This window comes from Artemia sp. Qi Xiang Cuo, chromosome 5 (genome assembly GCF_049724085.1).
Source record: "Artemia sp. Qi Xiang Cuo chromosome 5, ASM4972408v1, whole genome shotgun sequence".
Classification (NCBI taxonomy): domain Eukaryota; kingdom Metazoa; phylum Arthropoda; class Branchiopoda; order Anostraca; family Artemiidae; genus Artemia; species Artemia sp. Qi Xiang Cuo.
In genome coordinates this window covers 70,041,020-70,065,269 of record NC_142798.1, presented here as the reverse complement: position 1 = coordinate 70,065,269, position 24,250 = coordinate 70,041,020, and the positions used below count along the sequence as shown (strand labels likewise).

General features: G+C 34.9%; 1 long non-coding RNA gene across 3 annotated transcripts; it reads left to right on the top strand.

The window, feature by feature from the left end:
• On the top strand, nt 1-22,772 carry LOC148952457 (uncharacterized). 3 transcript variants are annotated; one of them, XR_016141806.1, is made up of 3 exons: nt 1-55; nt 17,230-17,310; nt 22,432-22,772. It is a non-coding gene; the product is annotated as an uncharacterized LOC148952457 (long non-coding RNA). The 3 variants fall into 3 exon arrangements; XR_016141807.1 differs by lacking the exon at nt 1-55 and adding an exon at nt 59-117; XR_016141808.1 differs by lacking the exon at nt 1-55 and adding an exon at nt 390-410.
• The last annotated feature ends 1,478 nt before the right edge of the window (nt 22,773-24,250 follow it).

The following is a 24,250-nucleotide window of genomic DNA, read 5'->3' as shown; positions in this document are numbered from 1 at the left end:
TTCAAATTGACAAAAACGTGCTAAATCGCTACGTAACCAAGTCCCACGCCTATTGGTAAATACTGCTAAATTAAACTTATGGCAACACTTTTGATGTCTTCGCTAAATCATGCTTTGGTAAAATTGTAGTTTAGCTACTTTTTGCAATCTTGGAAAGGGGTTAGGTTAGGAAAATAAACTTTCAGGGATAGGCCTATAGACTAGAGTAGGCCTAGCCTACGTCCTGTAAGGCATTTTGAAGTACCTGCTTCTACTTCTTCTCTTTCTAGTGGTTAGTGACCTTTAAAATATTTTTATTATGAAAGTGAAACCTTTCAAAACAGATTTTCTACTTTTATGAAGTACAAGAAGACTGTTTTCAGCTTCACAACTTTGCTCAATTCCAATTTAGGCCTATGAAGTTTTCAAAGGTCTGCAAATATTTTACTAAATTCAAAAAAAACTATTGATATGGCTTAAGATTCTATTCAAATAGCCTTAGGCTATAGGAATTGTGTTTTCAGAACTAGAACCTGATAAAAAGAAACTAATAACAGAAAATTAAGGTAAATGTTGTTTTGTCAGAATTTTAATAGATATAGATCCTTCAATAAGGCAAATTTCCAAGTCTTAGAAATCAGAAGAGAGTAAACATGGAAGCTTAGCAATACCTTCCCAGAGCATGTTTTTGGCCTGAGATTCATCACTGAAAGTTTAATTTTCCTAACCTAACCCCTTTCCACGATAGTGAAAAGTCGTTAAACTAGTTTTCTACCCATGTTTTATTAGTTTTCATTTATTAGGCTAAAGAAAAAGTGTCAAATTTACAAAAAAAATCTAGCCTAGTATAGGCTATGGCTGAAAATATATCAAGATTACTCATAGGGCAGAGGTAGGAAATAAACAGCAGAAGCCTAGAATTAGGCTATTAAAAAGAAAGTATATTAAGAAACAATTATTATTTAAAATATGTAGAAAAATTGTAGTTGACAATTTTTGAAAGCAGTTACCCCTAAAATCCCCCTCTCTAATGTGCAAGTATAGCCTATAGACCATTTGTATAAGATTTATATTTATAAAATATATTAGCTAAGAAATACACTTACCTCTATTATAGTGTTTTAAAATTACCATAAAATAAAAACTTGGTAAATGAAATTAGTAAAATAATGTAAAAATGGTAAAATCAAGTAAACAGGTAATTTAAGGTACTCTGTTGAAAACAAAGGCAAAAATTGGTGTTTTAGAGTTACCCTGTAGCTACAACACCAGTTGAGCATTTGTTTTTAAGCATCTCTTACAGCTTCTAATGATTTTTTTTTAACTATTCTGATTTTTCTGCACTTAAAAAAGGTAATACCCCTTTATCTACAGTTGCATTAATTTTATTAAATGTCTAGTTTATCCCTTTGGTAATTGTATCCATAGTGGAACACATCAGTAATTTGACAGTGCCTGGACACCCATTTTGTAAAAAAAAAAGAAAAAAAAAATCATATTTACCAGTTTTGGGAATAAAATCATATTAGTCATTTTTATACATTTAAACCTACAAAATGTTACCCCAATAGCTTTGTATATTTAGATAGCTATATTCAGCCATATTTCTCATATCATATACATGTTTTTTCATTTATCAATAAAAGTACCAAATACAAGTAAAAAAGAGGCTTGTAACACTTTGATGACTTTGCTTAACTAAGCTCCAGATCATAATAGTTGAACATTCAGTCACTTTCACAGTTATTAAGACTGTCTTCAACAGGATTTGCTTACAAATCTAGCTTCTCTCCTTCAGACTTAGATTCTGATTCAGGTGATTGTGCCTGTTCATAAGCCCCCACCCCTTATCCCCCAAAACAAAAGTCCTAGATACAGCTCTGAGGATTATATATCAATTTCTACCTCCACCCTTCCATTGTCTCTCCCTTAGAGCTAATTCTGTATTTATCTGAAGGTTCTTTCAAAACAACTGCTGAAACACAAGGGTAGTTAAACTAGAATAAGAATTTCATAAAGGCACTATAGTCAGTTGCAACTCATTTGGTAGCAATTGGTTGAACAGCAGGCTAAATCTTAGAAAAAAGCACTGGAACTTTCAATTTTTCAATTGACTGAGCCCCTGAGCTTGTTCAACCACCCCTTCCACATGAAGCACCTCTAAGAAAAAATAAATGAACAAATATTAATACATTGAAGCCTTGTGGATCATTACTATAGGTAGTACAATACAATTACCCTTGACTTAAACAGGAGAGTTTTGAAATTTCAATTTCTCTTCTATTGAAAATCCAGAATTATCCAAGTGAAAAATAGAGAGGAAATTTTCTATTGGGAAATGTTCCAGGGGGGGGGGTAAGCACCATGTCCTGAGGAAAAGATGGCATGAATACAAGATTTATCTGAGATGTGAAATTTAAAATAAGAACAAGGATATTGATTGCTTTGGCCCTCCACATTCTTGAAAATCTAGATGATGTAGTTTTGATGAGCCAACTTTAATATTTGAAGCATATGGCTTCCCACACTCTTTTAGGAAGGCAATTGAAATTAAAAAAAAAATCCATAAAGACCTTACTTTAAATAGAGATACTGGGGATATTCCTATAAACCCAATTCACAATAAAATAAAATTAAAAAATTCAAATAACATTTTTTTCAGTTTAGATAATATGATCTCACTTTTAAAGAGAATTAGGTCAGTAGATAAGCTAAGTCAATCACTAAGCAGAGAATTCATCTAATTGGTTAATAGTCTTATTTATTCTGGCTTGATTTTTTGGTTTTGTTTGATTCAGTCTTTCTCCTGCTCAGTTAGAGCTAATTCAAAAGGTTAGTTTTCCTTTTTTTTCGAGCACTTAAGATGGCTGCATAGAAGTCCCTGACAAAATATCTGCCTGTATCATTTTTGCTTCTTTTTTGTCCACTGGCTGACATTACCTTCATTTATCTTGGCTATTTTATTTATTATTTTTTTCTTGTTTGTCATATTTCATTCCTGCATGTAACCCTTTCTGTCTTTAACAGTTCACAGAATTAATGTAATTTTATTTCAGCTAACATTTCACCATTTTAAAATAATAATCACATGCACTATAATACACTTTATTGTGCTGATAACAATAGACCTAAGTCAGACAGATGGTATTTTAAACAAGGGAACACAACAAGGGTTATACACATAACAAACTCATATTCAATCCTTTTTTCTGCCAGCCTCTTTGTGCTTTTGTGTTCTGAAAATAGCAAGGCATTGTAAAATATATCAATAAAATATGTAAGATACCTTAATTCGCACTTCTGAGCAAATTAAGGTCCATACTGGATCTGTTGTGCTCCAGGTCAAATGATGGCAAAAATTTGTCACTGTGTTAGGGCCCAGTGACATGCCATAGGAGAGGTCTGCTGGAGAGATGCAATTTAAGCCCACTTGGTAGCGGTGGCCATGAGGTAGGTATGGCCCGTAAAGACCATTCTCAGTGGTATAGAGCTGACACCGCCGCACAACAGCAACTTTGGATCGAGTATGTGAGATGGTTGGGTATGACAAGCGGCATCAGCCTCCTAGCAAGACACTCATTATGATAAAGTTGGCATCAGTCAGTAGTTGAGTGGGACGGACAGTCCCACTCATATTTCCATGGCTTGTTATTCCATCCCTTGTCAAGTCTGGACTTGAAGGACGCAGCCGTAGGTGCAGTCGCTTTTTCAGCTTGATACTGGTTAAATACAGGTAAAATATGTAAATTACATAAAATGTGTCTGAATCAGAGTTCTAAGTGTATACAGCTGGCTTAAATTGGATATCTTATGACTTTATTTAATCGGTAAGCTCTTTTTACCTCAGAAATTGTGAAATATTTCAAAGCTCTGTTTTTGTAATAATATCCAGTCAACTTTGAACTTGTACTCTCCTGGATTATTAATGATGCTAACCTAGTCCCACCCACAGACTTTTCTCTTACTTACTGTGTCTAATTGTTTCATTTACTCTGCAATGATGGACAAGAAACTGATTTAGAATGCAGTGCTAAATTTCTTGTTTCAAGCAAGAAAAGGAGGGATTGCTTGTATTGATGTTGTAAAAACTGCTTGTGAATTTTTGCCACTGATTTGATACTTGAAGCCAAGAATTTGTTGTGGACTGAAGCTGCCATTTCTACACATGCTACAGATATACTAAAGATGTTAGATAATGTTGGAGATATGATTAGGTATCTTGATCTCTGTGATGAGTGTAAAGTGGTCCTACCCAGTTTTGTCATGTTTGAACCTGATGAGGTGTCTGCAGTGCCTGGTGAAACAACTGCTACACTTACTTGAAAAGTCAATGAGCTTTGCCTGAAGTTTAATCATCTAGTTGATTCTGAAATGCTCAAGGCTAATGTTGGTTTGTCACATAATGGGTTGTCCCAGGCTTCCAATCCAACCTATGCAGTAGTCTTGAAGAACCCACCTAAAGGTTTTGACAATCTTGTGTAGTAAAAACACTTTCTTAGTAAAATTTGTGGCAATAGTAGTGATTGGATTATTGAATTAAAGCTCTGTAAAGATGCTTGGCGGCTTATTTTAGCTGATAAAGATTCTGCTCAGTCAGTAGCACACATTCTCAACAATCTTTGTATGCCAAAGTGAAAAGCCCATCATATTTTGGAATTGTTTGACAGACCCCTGAAAACCGTACATCTGATGATCTTATTCAGCTAGTAGCAAACTGCTCTGAAGCTAAGCAGCTATGTAGAACACACTCCTTTCAGCTAAAATTTGCTGAAAAGGCACATCTTGAACAATCCATAATTGAGACTTGAACAAGTTCAAGTTTCTGCCTATGCAATGTTATAACTGTCAACAATTTGGTCTTGTAATGAAATTGTGTAGAATCCTCCCAAATATGCAAGATGTTCTGGTGATCATCAAATAGCTAAAGACAATCCATGCAAGAAACCTATGAAGTGCAGTGTATGTGGCTCAGCTGACCACCCTTCATACACATTTAAGTGTTCAGTTGCACAGGCCATAATTAATAAATGACTGATTCTATGATCTGAATTTTTTCCTGGATCATTAATGGTAGTGTTTTAATGAAACAACCTTTTCTAGAAAAAATCATTCAACATAAAACAAGTTTTAAGCTTTCTGTTTTTGTTCTATGTTCTACTGCTGTTTTTTCTTTTCTGTTTTGTTTGTTTAAAAAATGGGGCTAATCTAAGCTGGGAGGTGGGTGGTATGTGATGAATCCTAGTGTCATGGTAATTTGAGTTTACCTGATCCTAGCTCTGGTGACATCCTCTCCTTGAGTGTGCAACTACTTCAGATTCAAAATAATCCAATAGATGTTTTTAGTCTAATAAATAATTCAATAGGTTGGTATAATAAATTTACATCAAATTCCAATTTTTCAGCTGTAAGTAAGTATATTTCAGATTTGGATGAAGTTTCCAAACAAAGTGGTAGTTTTTCTGTTCTTCAGCTAAATATTCAAGGTCTTTGCTCTTCATTTGATGATTTAAAATAAATAGTACATAGTGGCCACCCAATTTTATTGGTCTTTGTGAATTTCCTTGATTTGAAAACTGAATCTCTATTGCCTATCAATGGGTATAAGATGGAGTATTTGAACAGTAGTAGGATGGCTAAAATTGGTCTTGCTGTTTATGTTTTGGAATATCCTAAGTACTCTGTAAGACATGCCCTGTCAAGAAATGAAGAAGGGATTTTCGAATCCAGGTTTATATTGAGATTTAAACCCAAACTAAGCCTCTGATTGTTGGCAATATATACTGGTGTTGTAGTGGGTCTGTTCCCTCTTTCCTTCTGATTCTTGATAAGGTTTTGGAAGCTATCCATCAACATTCATGTGAATTTGTAATTATGGGCGACTTTAATATTAATTTATGTGACTGAAGGTCTTTTTCTTCCTTGGACTTTCTCTCAGCTATGCCTGCTTATGGTAAATTATCTTCAGCATGCATTCCAACTCGCATAACTGATACCATTGCTTCTTTGCTTGATAATGTTTTTTCATTGTTGACTTTGCTACAAAATTCTCTTTTGATGAGTGATATCTCAGACCATTTACCTGTTTTTTCTGCTTATGATTTTTCTGACTCTTTACCTAGGAGGCTCCAGGGAGCTCGTTTTTTGTCTTTAAAATTTAATGATCAGGAGTTGGCTCTTCTTAGATCACGGTTGGCAGATCATTTTTGGGGTATTTTTGAAAATGAATCTGATGTAGATTCACTTTTTACTTGTTTGTACGATTCTTTGAAATAAATTGTATTGGATACTTCTAATGCATTCCAGTTTAATCCAGGATTAAAGAGAACAACCCCTTTGAATCCTTAGATGACTCATGGACACCTTAGGAGCTAGAGGGAAAAAAATAACGTTTAGAAGGCTTACAGGTCCTCTAAGCCATCTTCACGCGATTATCGACTTCCAATTTTTAAAGCCTATAGAAGAGTTTACAATTTGCTTTGCTAGAAGGCCAAATCGTTATTTTGTTATAATTAATTAAATAAATTTTTTCCACAAAACAAGTTTTTCAAAGAAAAGTAAAGAACTCCATTAAACCGAAAATGTGAAAAAATCAAATCAAATAATCTACCAAGCATAAAACTACCAAGTTAAACTCAAAACGAGTGGAAATTAACATGAGTAGGGCTCAAAACCCCTATGCCTTCCCAAGGCCAGAAAATAATTTGCACTTTACTGAAAAAATTTAAATTTTTTTACTTTTATAACTTTAATAAATAAAATAATATTAGTATTTTGATTAATAAATATCAGTATATGTATATTAAACTGAAAATGCACATTTATTTGTATTTTTTTTTTTTAGTAAAGTGCAAATTATGTTATTACCCTCCAATCACTCTTTTACTATGAAAAAGGGCTACCCTCCAATCACTTTTTTACTATGGAAAAGCCCTTCTAATTTCCAATCAAATGAGCCCTTTTTGAAGCTTCTTCGATATCACTATCTATAAAAACCTTATATGCACCCAGGGGATAACCCTACCCTTGCCCCGAGGGCTCTGAGGGGGCTACCATCCTCAAAGACCCAATTTCTAAAACTTCTAACTACGTTGAACAAAATGGATATCTAAAAATTTTGATTGGATATGTTTGGGCAAAAGGTTGGCACAAGAGGGGGATTAGTTGCCCTCTGATCACTTGACTAGTAAAAAGGGCACTAATCCTTTGAATTTCCAATCGAATGAGCCCTTTTTCAAGCTTCTACAACAAAGCTTTCAATAAAAAACCTTATATGCCCCAAGGGCATGACTTACAACCCTTAGCCTGAGGGCTTTGGGGGGATTGTCATCCTCAAAGATAGTATTTCTGGACCTTTTCAACTACTTATAACAAAATGGCTATCTCAAAATTTTAATTGAATGCGTTTGGATAAATGAATGGTATGGAAGGGATGTTAATTGCCTTCTAATCACTTTCTACTATTAAAAAAGGCACTAGCCATTTTATTTCCAATCAAATGAGTTTTTTTGAAGTTTCTATGACAACGCTTTCTATAAAAAACCTTATATGCCCCCAGGGCATAAATTACAACCCATGCCCTGAGGACGGTTGGTGGGGGGTGTCATCCTCAAAGCTCTAATTTCCAGAACTTTCAACTGCGTATCTCAATATTTTGATTAGATGTGTTTGGGGAAAAGGTGGGCGTTAGAGGGGGGTTAGTTGCCTTCTAATCTTTTTGACTATTAAAAAGGACACTAGCCCTTTGAATTTCCAATCGAATGAGTCCTTTTGAAGTTTCTACAACAAATCTTTCTATAAAAACCTTATATGCCCCCAAGGCATAACTTACAACCCTTGCCCTGAGGGCTGTGGGGGAGTGTCCTCCTCAAAAACATAATTTCTATCTGGAAATCAATTATGCTGAACAAAATGGCTATCTCAAAATTTGAATTGGATGTGTATGGGAAAATGGTTGGCATGGAAGGGGTGTTCTTTGCCTTCCAATCACTTTTGACTATTAAAAAGGGCACTAGCCATTCCAATCGAATCAGCCCTTTTCCAAGTTTCTACAACAAATCCTCTGGTAGGAAGTGCCCTTGTCCAAAGAAAAAAAAACATTTTGCCTACATTGTTCTTTACTTAGGCAGCGGGATTGCGTTGCCTATGATAAATTCTCCCCATGCTATAAAGACCTTAAGAAAACATGGCAAGGAATCAATTCTGTTATCAGCCATCTTCTCGGACCCTTTCTGTCCCTTCAAGTGTTTTGATTGATGGTAAAATCGTAAAGGGTGAGCTGAAAGTGCAAGACACACTTACTTCTTACTTTGCTAATATGGGAAAAACTACAGCCTCTTTTGTAATTCCCTCGTCTCTAAATTATTTTAGGTCTTATTTTGAACCCCCTTTTCTTAAATCATTGAATTTGAATTCAACCCATGAGGTTGAAAGATCCAGAACTTTTAAAAATATAAGGTACTCTTCGTCCTTTGTCTCAAACCATGTTTCTACTAAAATTGTTAAGTTTATTCTTCCTGTCTTTGGCTATGTCTTTACAAGACTTGTCAATATGTCTTTTGAAAAGGGTTTATTCCCAAGTGCTTTAAAGCGTCCTCGTGTTATTATACTTTTTCAAGGTGGATTGTGGAGTGACCCTGCTAGTTATCGTCCTATATCTCTCTTATCAGTGTTTAGTAAATTTTTTAAAAAAGCCATGCTTTCTCGACTTCTTCATTTCCTTAATTCTGAACATTTTTTTTCTTAATTCTGAGCATGCATGTGTGAATCTTTTGAATTATATACATACATCTCTTGACTCTGGCATGATACCTGCTGCTCTTTTTCTTGATGTACGAAAAGCATTTGATTTAATAACACACAAGATTCTTCTTTGGAAACTATACCATATTGGAATCTGAGGGAGTACATATTCTTGGTTTCTATCATATCTATCTGGTTGACTTATCTCAGTTGATCCTCTCTTTTCCAACCCGTCTGAAATAGAGTTTGGTGTTCGACAAGGATCTGTGATTGGGCTGATACTCTTTTTAATTTATGTTAATGACCTTATAAATACGGTTAAAATTATAAAACCTCCACTTTCTGTTGTCTTTGTAAACCTGCAACTGTCACCAATTGTGACAAGAGCTTGTCCTTCTCTGATACATTTATAGCTTGTGCGGATGACAGTACTTCTGGCACAGCCGGTAGAACTGAGTCTGATCTCCTTTCAAATATGATTGCCCTTTTTGAAAGAGTTACTCAGTGGTTTGATGTTAATTTATCTTGCCTTAAATGTTGGGAAGCTGTGTTGTCTTATTTTCTCAAGAGTGTCAAGGGTTTGTTCTGGTTTAAAGGAAATACATATATCAAAGGGTTCTCTTAATATGTCTAGGGATAGTTGCGTTCGATTCCTAGGCGTCTTGCTCGAGGAAAATCTCTTTTTTAAGCCTCATATTGACCTCATTAAAATGAAAGTCTCCAGAAGCCATGGGATCCTTAAAAAATTGAAACACATTTTTCCAGGGTCAATACTTAGACTCCTGTTCTACAGCCGAGTTCTGCCTTATGTTTCATGCTATTCTATTATTTTGATGTCAACTTTTCCCTCATCACTAAAGCCACTTTCAAAACTGCATTATAAAGCAAGGACTCTTATACATGATACTAACTTTTCCCTATTTAAACTCTTGCTTGACTTGAGATCTCTCTATTTTCTGTCTTGTGCTTCTTTTAATTCTTTGAGGTTACATGGCCAGCTTCCTGCTGCCCTATGTAATAATATATTTTTTATTTTCGAGCAATCGACTTATTTTTTCCGCACTTCCAATAATTTACAAATACCTTATACTCCGTCAATACGGTCTGACTTTAACCCTCTGATAGCTTGTATTATGATTTGGAACACTCTCCCGGAGTCTGCGCGGGGCTGCCACTCCTTTGATATCTTTGAAAAGAATGTTAGATTTTCTTGCAAATAATTATTTTTTTCCCGGTTCTCTGATGAGTTCATGCCTCTGGATTGGTTCTGTAATTTATTTGTGGGGTTGGATTCATGTATTACTCCCTTGTCTAGGTTGGATTTTTTTTTTTTGTGGATGGGTGGGGTTATTGTTTGATTTGGTGATGTAAATTTATTATTGAAAAAATGTTTGATGAATGTATTTATTTAATTTTTTTTTAGATTTGTTTCTCCCCTGTTTTTTCCTGGCCCTAGAGCCTTACAGGGGAGAATATACTGAAGTATTTGTTATTTCATGTGTAATTTACAATTGATTTTGGTATTCAGTGATATATTTCTTGTTTTGTCTTTTTCAATAATAAATTCAATTCAATTCCATAAAATTACAGTAAAATACATAAAATACCTAATTTTACAGTGACCAATTTTACCAGTTACAACACTAGCTTTATAGTCAGATTTGCATCCTGAATCCAAATTTAACATCCATTTTTGTCAGAAATGAAATTTACCCCTGCCCCTATATATACCAATTCAGGGTATATATTTGCACATTAAGGGGAGGGGTAAAGTTCATTTCGTACTCAAATGAATTAGAAATTTGGATCCAGGGTGCAATTCTGACTATAGAGGTAAGTTTTAACTTTACCCCCAACTCCCCTAATGTGCAAATATATACCCTGAATTGGAATATATAGGGGTGGCGATAAGGTCTATTTCTGAAGCAAACGCATGTTAAATTTGGGTTCAGGATGCAATTCTGACTATAGACGTAAGTTTATTTCTTAGCTACCAAAATAGTCTGTTAATATAAATCTCACCCAACCATGTTACATATTTTCCATATGTTTTTTTGTTTCTTGATCTTATCAGTGTTGATTAAATTTATGGGTACATGGGTTAGAACAAGAGTGATGCATGGGAAGTACATAATTTGTGCTATAAATTTGCACATCAGGGGGGTTATGGGCCACTGTGCAAAATTTGGAGTAGCAGAGTAGCAATGCTACTTGGCAATTTTCAAATTTGTTGGCAAATTTTGTCTGAAAATACCATTTTTACATATAAAAATACTTTTGCTCAAAGGAAAGCTGTCAAAACACAAGTTGTGCTGCCAAAGTGTCATTATCTTCTGGAATTCTGTCAAATTCTGCTACAGGCAGCTTTGGAACTTTTTCTATACTTGGTTGTGGGTAAATTATAGTGGAATTGATTTCAAATTTTAATTACTAAAACTTTTCTGTATAGGCAGAAGTAAGAATTTCTTCCTTAACATGTTTTCTTCTGAACACCCCAATTCTAGACTAATACCAAAAGACTAAGGCAAATATAAAAGTTTCCATAACTGATATAGGGACAGTGTGAATGAACTATTTGATTCCTTTTTTAAGTTACTCATAATTGTGCATATTGTGCTCTGTGAAGTGTCACAGCAGTATTAATTGTATATATAGCCTGTATAATGGCTTGTTCCTTATATGGTACTTTTTTATTGTTTTAGTTTTAGATTTTATAGATTATTTTAGATTTTGTCTCTATTCTTTTAAATAGTTTCTTCCATATTTACCACTGATGACACCTAATTTTATACAGATAAAATATCTGTCATTTAGTTTGTCTATTTCTTTCCTTTTACTGGTTGTTGGCCCATTATTTTGTTCTTTTTTTGAGCTTTTTCTTTCTTTGTTTTGGCATGGCTAGCCAGTTTGGTTTCGGATCTTTTATCTCACTCCTAGAGATGTATTGCTTCACTCCCTTGTCCTTATGGATAAACATACAGCCCACTCTGTTTAAGATATTTGGACTGTATTTTGAATATCATAAATTTTTTCTTCTTCCTGTTGATTAGAGCAAATATTAACTAATCAACAGGAAGATTCATATAATGAGTTTTGAGTTTTTTCCCATAATTTACCTAGGTAGAAGTTGAACCCACCAATTGATGTTTCTTTTTGTGCTCTTTCTAAATATACAAATTACTGTGATCACGAATTCCATCTTGAGCCCTTAAAGTGGCCCTAAAGGGTAACTTTCTTTTTCCCATACAAATGGTTTAAAAAAATTCCATTCGTTTATAAATCAATTATTCAAAAGTAATATATTCCAAAACAATCTAATTCCATGGATTTATGAATTTGTAAACCTTATTCTAAGACTTCATAATTTTTCCTGGTGTCTGTATGACACGTTCATTATCTGGGTGCTAGTATCATTGCAATAGCAAAGAGTGAAAAAGTTGTTTTCTGTCATTTTTGTAGAAGAAAAGTAATTTTCTATTTTTTGCTCTCTTTCTGTTTGATATCATAATGTTATTGTAATTTTTAGTGCTCAAAAATGTACCCTTTTATTTGGATATCAAGAAAACATTCAGCATTCCAGAATCAAATTAAAACTATGGATAAGGACTAATGTACAAGAATTCAAAAGACAGGAGGTTGACTAGTCCCCAGAAAGTAAAAGACTAGTTTGTAAAGGTCTCACTGGCTGTGACATTGGTAAATTTTGATGCACAACTCAAGTTCTCTAAAAACTCAAGCAACCTCGTTTTTCAGTAAAGCATGAGTTTTTCAGAACTCGACAAATATAAGGACATATCATGAGTCAGTTTACTTGAGCTAGTTCAGACACATGTAGCATAACTGCAAAAGTGAACTGTTTTAATTTTCAAATTAGCTGTTTACTTCCGTTAGAAACAGTTTTTTTTAATTGTAAGAATTAAAACTATTAGTGCCACCAACAATGCAATATTATTGAGCAAAACCAGAAAAAAAAATTAAGCAAGCTTAGTTTGAATTCGATTTATATTACTAACATTTTGGATTTATTTTAAAGGTCTTAGTTGTTTTGGATCCAACCTTAAATTTTCTACATGTAAGCATATAACTTGGCTTTTAAAGCATTTTATTATTGGTTATGATACATTTGGAGTTAGGGTAATAGGTATAATATATGCTAGTAAAAAAATAGTATAGTATTTAAGGGATATCTTTTACCAGTGGGCTACTATATCACCAACACTGTCTTATTGGCGTTTTTATCATTAGTTATAGTAAAATTATCATCAGCTTTTTTGTGTTATTAGTGGTTGCAGGTGGTGATTCATTGAGCACATATACTTCAGGGTATTCAAAAATTAGACCATAATACTTATTATATCGAAGCTGTTAGTCTTCAAGATTTCTATTGGGTGTACTTTACAATATTTTTTTTTGTAATTTTCAATAGACTGTAAGTCAAACTATCCTTGTTTACAGACAAAAAAAATTTTCTGGCGCTAGATTTATTATAAAGCATAATTGTTTTTATTATAAAGCACACATTTTTTCAGGTACTAGATTAATGTAAAGCACAAGCAAAAAAGAAAAAAAAATAGATAACATTTAGTTAGGCTCTTATTATTAACTTTTTGGTTTTATTAATGTTGGTTGAACCTCAAAATGGTATTCTTAGATCCGTTTTAGTAACATTTTTGTAGATTTGAAAGCAAAGCTAGATGAGCAAAGGAAAAACATATCAAGAGAGTGTACAAGTTATACACATTTTAAATAAAGATATTTAGGCATCAATTTCAATTGTTTTATTTAAGAAATTAAAATAAATAAAATACTTTCAGAAAAACATAAAACACAATATACACATTGATTTTATCTCATTGAGTTTTCGAATTTATATGCATGGTCAGCTAAATTTGGACCTGCGTGTCCATTGACTTGGACTGGATTCTCCTTGATGTCTATGATATGGACTGGCTGGGGCATGCCATGGCGTTCTGCAGTCGACGGTCTGGGTCTCAAACTAGATTTAACAAGCTCTTCATCAATCCTAAAATGAAATGTTATTCATAAGAATTGTCCATCAATAATCCTAAGAACGTTGAAGAATCCTATATCGTTAAAGAATCCAAAGAACGTTAAGGATTGGTTAAAGCTGAATTATTCCGGTAGTGTTTTCTACCAGAGATAAACTAGAGTTCCCTGTCTTATCAGTTTTGTATTCAATTTCATTTAGATCTGGAAAATTGCCTGCTATTTTCTTCTTGTTTTAATGCTGTTGCTCAGTGCCTTTGAGCATCTCAAGATTACTTATCTAGCAAGCCTAATTACTTATTCTTGACATTTCATAAGATATGAGTGATGTCAGAGGTTAGAAGGATTATTAATTGAAACAGTCTGGATTAGTTGTTGGATGGGTTATGCTTGCTAACTGAAAATGCCAGATATCCAAGAATGAGTGATGTCATTTGTCAACATACAATTATTTCTTTTCCAAAATGGAAAGCATGGATGAAATTATATGCAGAGACCAAGAATGGCCAAAAATTGCAAAATGTGGTACACCTTAAGAGATTTATAAATAAGCTATCTTTACAGTGGAGTACACATAATTAGTGTTGTCTTTATCATGTGATAATGTTAGTACTGTTATAATCACATGATAAAGTTGCCTATAGTGTTACAGTTAACAGGTTCCTGGATAAACATTTCTTGTTTTCTTTTATAGATTAGAATTGAGGAAATTAGTGTTAAGCTAATAAGTCTGATGCTCGGGATGCTCAAACACACTAGCTCTTGTTCCTGAAATCATGCTGTTCTTTGAGTTTTTAGTTTTGACGAAATTTTAATAATATTGCCTGGAACATGAAAACACTTTAAAGTGACAGTGTTCAGAAAGAGATTAAACAACAGTCCAGTTTTGAGCTTACTGGGAAATGAAGCAATACCCATGGGCGTAGGCAGCATCTTGTGTAGAGGGGGCAGCCTCTTCTGTGATGGAGGGGCGAGGGGTCTTACTAATACTTCCCAAGGTTCTTTGAATATAGGCCTTTAGAAACTAGTAATTCTATATTTCGCTAAAAATCGGCCTTTAACATTTTCCATGTTCTACTTTTCCTGCAACGGTATAATATAAGAGACCCACTATCCTACTTCCGATTTCCAGAAAACATAAACACCACAAAAGCGATTTGACACAAATCACATTATGGTTAGATAACAGCTTCTTCTAAGAATTCAATTCAAAATTTTACAGTTGGGCAAAATTAAATATTAAATTGGTATAGAGGAGACTGGCCCACGTTTAGCCAAACCAAACAGTTTCAATATAAGAACCTATGGGGCTTCTGGGGGATTATAAAAGCTCTGACAGATGACAGTATATGATTTTAAAATGTCTGACCTTAATTAACACTTTTACCAAAAATATCAGATTGGATCAGGTTTGAAGGTGATTAACTCTGGAATTTTGCTCAGTTTTGTCTGAAAGCCTACGCCTAATTACGAATAGGCCTACTAGAAAACTCGCGTTGTAAACTCACATTGTATTCTCTTATTATTTGCCTGTTTTTGGCAGCTTCCAAGACGTGCCATCTTCCCCAGTTTGCTGTTAGTATTTTTTCATCCTGCGGGATAGCGAATTCCAATGTTCGGCCACAATACCTGGGGCAAATTCTGTATGCCGTACCAAGGTGTCCAAAAGTGGGCTATACTTGTAAAGGCTGTGTAAACAGCATATTTAAAGGTTGAAGGCAAGCTTAAAACCCAAAACTGTGTTAATTCTGGTGTTGTTTAATCCTGTCAGAACAGTAGGTGAACTTAAGTTCCAGTTTTTCCTGTTAAATTTCATTCAAGATAAGATGCTTAAAAGTAAAACAGAAGAGAAAAGAAAGAAAGGTGGCTGTGATCCAGAAGAACATAAAACAGCAATTTTTTCTGTCTTATTCTACAAGAAGTCAGCTGGACCTAAGTTTCCTTACTCCTTGTTATAACACATGGTAAATATTTACAGAAGAACAAGAAAAGGGACTAAAAACTTACTTGAAAATAATAGCTGATATGCTTTCAACTGTACTCCCATGGAAGCGTGTCAATTTGCATACACTTACGCAATTATTAAGAGTATGAAAGTACCGGATAACGGAACTGCAAAGGCAGTGGAGACAGTGGAGGAATTACAGGTAAAGATTGGTACCGTGGTTTTATGGATTGCCTTAAAACCCTATCAGTAAAAACGCCAGAAAGAATAAGCCTATGACGGACAACTGCTTTCAACCGTCACAGTGTAGGAACTTTCTTTAACCACTTGGAGCGAGGCCTATATAAACACATGTCCAGACGACAAGACATTTGAAACAAGACATTTCAAAAAGTAGCAACTGGAGAACTTAAAGTCCATTTTGGAAGGAGACCGGAGCAAGAGACTTTGCGCTAACTGACGAGATGGATATTGTCTTAAAGACAGAAGTTGAAATAAAACTGCCACCACTGACAGGTAGAACACCAAGATTAGCGGAGCGGCTTACTCTTGGTGTTGATCAGTCAATGTATAATTATAAATTAATACTCTTTAGTTTTTTTTTAAACCTTAATGAAATTCATTTTGTAGTTTTTTATGCTTACTATATTCTTTCTTAATTTTATAGCCGAAAAACAAGCTTTAATGTTCCCCTGGTCACTTTTCTTTTTCTTTTGTCCGGTGGCCAAACATAAGCCAGAGACGGCCGAACCAGTGCCGGGGTGGCCCAGGTTTAGCACTCTTGACCACTTGGATAGAGAGGCATCCAGGTGGAAAAATGGTGGAGCATTTCTAATTGTCTTTTTCAAGGATGGTATTGAATGAGTTACTTTTAATTTGGCATGCTCAGCAACTTCTTATCGCTTGAATCAACTCATAGAGAATTAAACAAGTCAAAATCAGCCGATCGTGGGCCAGTCTCCTATCTATATATCGGACCGAAAGCAATATTGAAGATCGAAACGTAAATGTTGATATCGCAATCGATATTTGGAAATTTCTGTTTGTTTCCAGCTTTTTTAACCATCTACCAGGTAACATCCAACAAAAAATTCCTACATACTAAAAGTTCGTTAATGTCTAGCGTAAATTTGAAGTTCTAGGGGGGGGCAGCTGCCCCCCCCCTTCCCTACGCCCATGGCAATGCCTGAAAATGCAAGTACACACAAACGTGCAATTAACATGTTTAAAATGGCTGGCAACGAGTTGTTATTAAACCTTCTTTCTGGCTAAAAAAAAAACTGTAAGCACGAAAACAATTCACCTCTAGAAGAATTTTCTTAGGGGGGGGGGGGGGCTAGAGAAACTAGCTTTGGATATTTTTTGTGATCTTTTCTTATTTTTGAGGGAGAGGGCAGACGAATGTTCTACTATTTTAAAATATTGCTGCTTTTATATATAGCCTATATTTTTTTTTTTATCTTGAAGAAGTAAGGCCCCATAGACATGCCCAAATTGTGCTCCTGAGTGTAAGTCAAAATTTAGCTTGCATAATGTTTTAAAGTCGTTTTTTTTTTCAGGTCTAGTATCCATTTTTGCACATAGAAGACGTTCAGATGGTTGCTCTTCCTTCATTTTTTTCATCTAAATTTTTGAATCAGGTAAATATTTTTTCTTAGAATGAATAGAAGAGAAACTTATATATCTCTAGGTTGTTATATAATCCATCCATCAACAAATAGATCGTATTTTTTATAATTAATTATAATTTACGATAATTATCTATGTGTTGCTAGTTTTTCCAAAACAACAGAAAACAAAAAGAATCCTAAGCAGTTTGTATTATTATGAATGCAGATTGGGCTGCAATGTTAGTCCCTTTCATCTACTAAAAGCATCTTAGGGACTAAATTTGTTGTCCGCCATTTTAGGTTGACAGTTGGGATGTTATATAACATGTGGGATGATGGGATATTGATTTTTTTTTGGGGGGGGGGGGTAAAATTGAGTGCATGCATCACCTTCTCTAGGACGCTATTTAACCACCCCTTCCATCTTCAAAGGATTCAGAAACATTATCATCCATTGTTTCCGCCATAGAACCTTTTATTAAAAGTTATTTCATAAACCTTTTTGCACATTGAGAATTTAAAATTTTACGAAAAGTTCTGCAGGCTCAATGCTCTTTGGGTAAAAATATGATACTATTGTTGCAGTTAAAACATGACAACTGATAATAGTCTTTTGAGTAAAAAAGATATGTAATATAATTATTTAAAGGGGTAATTCACCCTCCCTCTTCCTACAGTGAAAAAAAGTTAGTCCATGTTCAAAATAATTCTATACATCTAATCGTTATCTGTTAGAGAAAACAATTCCAAAACTCTTACATAAACATTGACAATCCTTCATAAATATTTAATGGATATAAAAGGACCTTGTCCTCATGTGCATCCCCTCCCTGAATAATAGTTATGGATAAGGCATTGCCCCTAGTCATCAGTAAATACTTAACATCCATGTGTACTGATTTCTTACCATTCTGGCACTTATTTCAAGGGTTTTGAACCTTAGGAGGGTCAAGGGCTGCTGAAAAACCTTCCCAACAGCATACCAATTTGGAATGTTGTGAAAAGAATGTGGGTTTACAATGGTAAGCGCATGAGGAAAATAGCGTTGTCTCTATTTAAAACCTCGACTAATTAAAAAATCTAGTTGAGAAATGTATCTCATGACAAAAGCTGAATTTGAGGGCATAAATGATAGTGAATGGGGAAGGAAGGTGTTGGCTGATGACGGTTGTTACCTTTGAATAGAAGCAAGTCAGCAAAAAGGATCAAAAGGAAATATGATATTGATATGAAAACCTTCTATCCAACTCGATTATCCCACTCTACAAGTCCTGTATCAGCCCCACAGCTGAATATGGATGCCAGCTGTATGCTGGTGCTCTGAAAACGCTGTTGGTACCACTCCAGAAGATCCAGAATAGGGCAAATAGGGTGGGCTGCACCTTTACTCATAACTTGCTCCAGCCTCTAAATGAAAGGTTTGCTATAGCGTTGATGGCTGTTTTCTACAAGTACATGAATTTGTCTCCCTCAGACAAGTCTCTCGCATTGTACCCCCCTTTGTCCAGCCATCAGGGCAGACACGAAGGCACACAGCTCAGTCCAATTATATAAAGGAGAACACACCAAGAGCCGAGTAATTGAGGAACAGCTTCATCCGACGTTACACTTCTATCGGGAAAGATCTTCCTGGGGATATTATTCCTGCAAATCCTCTGTTGACTCCTTCAAAAAAAAGGTTCAATGGACATTTAAAACCTTTAAAGATAAAACATTTTAAGACATTTAAAAAATGCAGAGAGGGGTAACACAAAGAAGTAATCGAATCTTCACACTATTTACCAGTAAATTCACTGTCTCGTGAATGCACAACAGCATATAAACACATTCAATTTTGGCGATAGATTTGTAAACTCATGGTATAGCCCCTCCTGCTCATTACTTGTATAAAGAAATTGTAGTTAATTGCTATGCAACCGTTTTATGCATTTGGCCCCAAAACCAAAGAATGTTTTTTTTTATAATGATTCACAAAGTTAGAAATATTATTCTGTTGGGCCTTAACTCACTGGTCACATGTAAAAGGACATTATGTTATAGGAGGTATAGGAAACAAGGGGTCACTGAGATAAAAAGGGGATCAGCAGCTCTTGCTTGCGGACTTTCCAACATAATTGTATGTACTATATACCCATCTTGATTTATTATATACTAGACACAGTATGAGTTTTTGCAAGCTCCCTTTCTGCCATGTCACCATTAAAGGTTTCTTTCCTAAAACTTTTTATTATTTCAGTATATACTGCTATACTGCTTGTGGTGCCAGTTTTATTCAAGTTATTTATTTGTTAATATTTAAGTGAATGCTGTTACTGTCTATCTGCTTGTGTGTTGCAACAGTGTTCCTATATTATCGAATATCTATCCACGTAATAAATCTATGGGTATCAATACCGAACTGAAATAAGGCTAGTCAGTTGCATGCTTTTGAGTTGCTGACTATTCAGTTGTATTATACGCATTTTGCTTATCTAAATACTTGAATAAAACTTTAAACTTGATTAAAACATAGGTCTCAGTAATCCTTAGGGGGGACGTTTTGGGACTATTGCTCGTGCTAGCTCATGCAGAAGGAATAAATGTAACACTCTGTCCACCATGATGCAAGACACTTATGCTGTCTGCAATGCAGGGAAGTTCTTCACCCATTTAGTTTTGTAGTCTATGTGGCTATTTTTGGGAGGTAGTTCAGCTATATTTGCTTGACGTGGTCAAACCGGGGCAGCTGATGTTTCTTGACATCGTTCACTATGGTATCGGCTTAATGCAGGGTTTGGCTAGTTTTGCATTTATGATGTGGTGAGTGTACTTTATTCTTGCAATGTAATGGAGACATCTCTTCTCAAAGGCCCGAAGTTGAAATATCTCGTTTTTAAGTTTAAGTAGCCTATTTTAAACTCGAAACCACTTTTGTTTTTGTTCTACTGTAAAATTATGGAAATAAGTAAGAAACCAGACTAAAATAACAAAAAGAGGAAAAATATTAAGAAATAAAGAAACAAGGATGTATAAGAAAACGCCTTTGCTTCTTATAGCATATAGACTTTTTATGCTATCTTGTATTGCATTTCAGGGCCTCAACGCTCTCCTCGGCGTTTTTACAGCATTCTTATGTAAAAATAAAATGAGAAAATGTATACTTTTCAAGTATATAAGGATTTTAAATAGCCCATTTCTGTTGCTAAACCCCTCCCCTCTTGATATTGTTTAGGGTCATCCAGGCACATATGTAGGAGAGATGTTTATCCAAAATAACTAGGTTTCACGCCTTGGGGGGAACAAATGAAACTTAACCTCCCCATCAAAACTGTGCATGCCCAATCCCAAAATGGAATTTGAATCGGATTTAAATTTTTTCTGCTTTTCTAATTTCTTTGCTTGATATTAGCTAAAAAAAATATATATATATATATATATATATATATATATATATATATATATATATATATATATATATATATATATATATAAATTTCTGAAACCTTTTTTTGGGTTAAAAATTTATATCCAATTTGCTGGCGAAGCAGGAAATACTGAAGGATCTAGACTCTTTGTTCCCAACCAATTTTGGGCCATGCCCCACCTAGGTATTTCTAAAATCCTGATGCCCTCCCTCCTGATTTGTAACTTTGTTGTTCAAAATTTTAAATTTATTCACAGGAAGGAAGCTTAAAAGTCCATTGGCATTTGGTATACCACCTTGGTAATTTTTTTAGGTCATCTTCTTGGCATATTTTATGCTAATGAAGAACATGGTCTGTATAAAACAGCTTTTATACAATACATTACTGTAAAACTATCGTGTATATTTTTTCTTCTTTAAATGCATATGAATATGACGTCATTCACATTAAGTTTTTAATGAAGGCTCTAAAGTGTAGTCAGCTAAAGAGTGCACTTCCTGCCCATGACCCACCAAAATATTACCGTCCCTTACCCCAAGGAAACATCCTCCACGGAAGCCCGTTTTTCATCACGCGTCACAGTTTATTTCGTGACTGGTTTCCATTGCAGTATATAAAAGTCCTTTTAGTGCAGGAGTACCGAAAATTGTTATACTCGGCACATTTAGGGCGGGAATCAGGGGCGTCAACTGGGGTGTAGGGGCGTCATGCCTCCTCTTCCTAGTTTTGAAAAATGCCTTTTTTCAGTATTCTCATAAAAAACCGTTTTTTGGCAGCCCTGCTTTCATTGGAAAAATTTGAAAACAACGAAATCCCTCCCCCCCCTAGTTAAAAAAATATTTTTATCCTGTTCCTAATTTTGATGAATTGACGCCATTGACTGGGGTTTGGGGTCCAATAGCTCCCTTTGCATATATAACTACCTCTAGACAGGCATACCAAGTTTAAAAAATATCTTTTAGCCAGAGGAGTAGCTCCACCATTTTTATTGGGGGCAAGAGGGGTCCATATCCGGATAGTCAAGGGGCATGGGCTATATAATAGTTATTTTCTCCAAATTATTGGGGGCAACTTTATATTTTATATATTTTTTTTTTAATGAAGGCTCTAAAGTGTAGTCAACTAAAGAGTGCACGTCCTGCCCATGACCCAGCAAAATATTGTCATGCCCCACCGGTGGGCCCTACACATAACGTTGGGAATCACGGGTGTAGACAGTGATGAAGAGTCAAGCTAATTATTGAAGCTTTTTGAAAAATTAAATTCAAGTAATGAACAACTTTGAAAAACTAACCCACTTCAAATTCATTCAGTGTAAACTGTTCTATGTTTTTGTTGCCATCAAATTTTTTATCTTTTTTGGGCAGAGGCCTTACTTATTTATACTGTTCATTTCAGATTTTCAATACAGTTGGAGCTCTTGAGCAGTATCCAAGCAAGGAATAGGTAATTTAACTAGATAATTTGATTTTATTTATATTCTACTCTTGACTTTTCTAATTTTTTCTTATTAAAGTTTAAGCTTTGCTTAATTCACACTGCTGTTAGAATAAGGTCAGAAGAGCATTGCTGAGACTGTACTGTTTTATCAGTTAGGGAAAGGGAAACGATAATAAATTAATCGTTGCAGCATCCTTTAGTCAAAGTACTAAAGAAAAGAGGCATTGAGATCACTTAACTAGCACTATTTGGTTGTAAAATACCCTAGTCTTTGTATATTCTATTCTAAAGTGATTTCTCCTTTTAGGTGACCAAGTCAAAAGGAGTTAGGCAGAGTCCTTCCATTGTACCACTTGCAGCATGCCTGGCTCTGTGTGGAATCGCTGTATCTAGCTTGGCTCTTGCCAAAATGTCGGTTGTGCCCCTAAGGAAGAGGAACTACTTTCCTAGGTCTCCATTATCCATTAGATCCTTCTGATTAGTCAAATATTTTTCAACTCAAGTGCCTTTGGCTATCCGTGAGCTACTTATTCAAATAGCGCTGAATAAGCGTTTGGAGACGTGATCCTCATTAAATTATCTAGTCTACTCAACTATTTTCCGGCGTCTAATTGTGATCCATGGATAATTAAACTATCTTGCCTAATGTTTCTTCCTCTAATGTTTCCCTGTTGATTTAGTTCTATTTTTTTTTAAGTTAGCCTATTAGTAATGCCAAAATAATATATATCAAATCATGTATTTACAAAAAATGTGATGGTTGGTTCGCTGAGCTCATTAAATTCTAAGGACAGGCTTGTCAACATACAGGGGTGACATGAATAAACTTGTAACATCCGCTTTACCGAGCTCGTACAATCCTAAGACCGGATTCGTTCACATACAGTGGTGGTATTAAACGAGTTACATTAACAACTTTTTTTTAGCTCATTAAATGCTAAGCACAGGTTAGTTCACATATAGTAGTGGTCAGGGGCGGATCCAGGCTTTTTTTTAGGGGGGCACAAAATAGGTTGATCTGGTAAACTTGCGTTAGGAGCAAGTTTATTTAACGCAATCTTGCGTTAGGAGCAAGTTTATTTAACGCAAACTTGCGTTAATGAAGTAAATTACATTACTTCAGACTACGTTAGGGGGGGGGGCCTGGGTCCGCCACTAGTAGTGGTATGCAAACGATTTTCAGTAACCAAGCCTCGTAGCTTTTGATAAGCAAAATTCAACTGAATTAATTTTATATATATTTCGAATCAGCATAAAAATTCAATTCATTTGATGTGTCTATTGTTATCAAAATTCTGTTAAGTTTCAGCTACTATTGGGCCTAGTCACTCCTTACTTATAGTTTGTTAACCGATTTCAGAGCTGATATAATACTAAGGGCAGGTTCGAACACATGGAGTAGTGACACAAAACACTTTTTATCAATCGATTTTCTGTGCTCATGAAATCCTAAGGGCGGATTCATCCACATACAATAGTGGCATACAAACAGTCGATTTTCGGAGCTCGTAAAATGCTAAGAACAGAATCGTTCTCTTACAATTGTGGCATACATACGATATGCCACAATATACGGTATGTACCGGATTTTTTGAGCTCTTGAAATACTAAGGACAGGGTTTCCCACATACAGTGGTGGCATACAAACGATTTTCAACAACCGGCTATCTCAACTCGTGAAATCCTAAGCACAAGTTCGTTCTCATACAATTGTGGCATACAAACGATTTTTAACAACGAGTTTTTTGAGCTCATGAAATACCAAGGACATATTCGTCTACATACTGGGATGAGATACAAACAATTTTTAACAAACTTATTTCCTGAGCTCAGGAAATACTAAGGACAGGTTTTTCCACATATAGTGGTGGCATACAAACGACTTTTAACAGAAGATTTCCTGAGCTCATGAAATCTTAGAAACAAATTTGTCCACAATTAATGGTGGATTTCAAACAATCTTTGACAACCAATTTTTTTAAGCTCTTTTTGAAAGAAGGTGAAACACCAATAAGAAGAAACGCAGTTATTATGTTTTGTCTAGTTGTTCTAAACGATATTCGAAATAATGTAGAACTAGAAATGACGGAAACTGATAATGGGAACTGTAGGAAAGGAAAAATTGA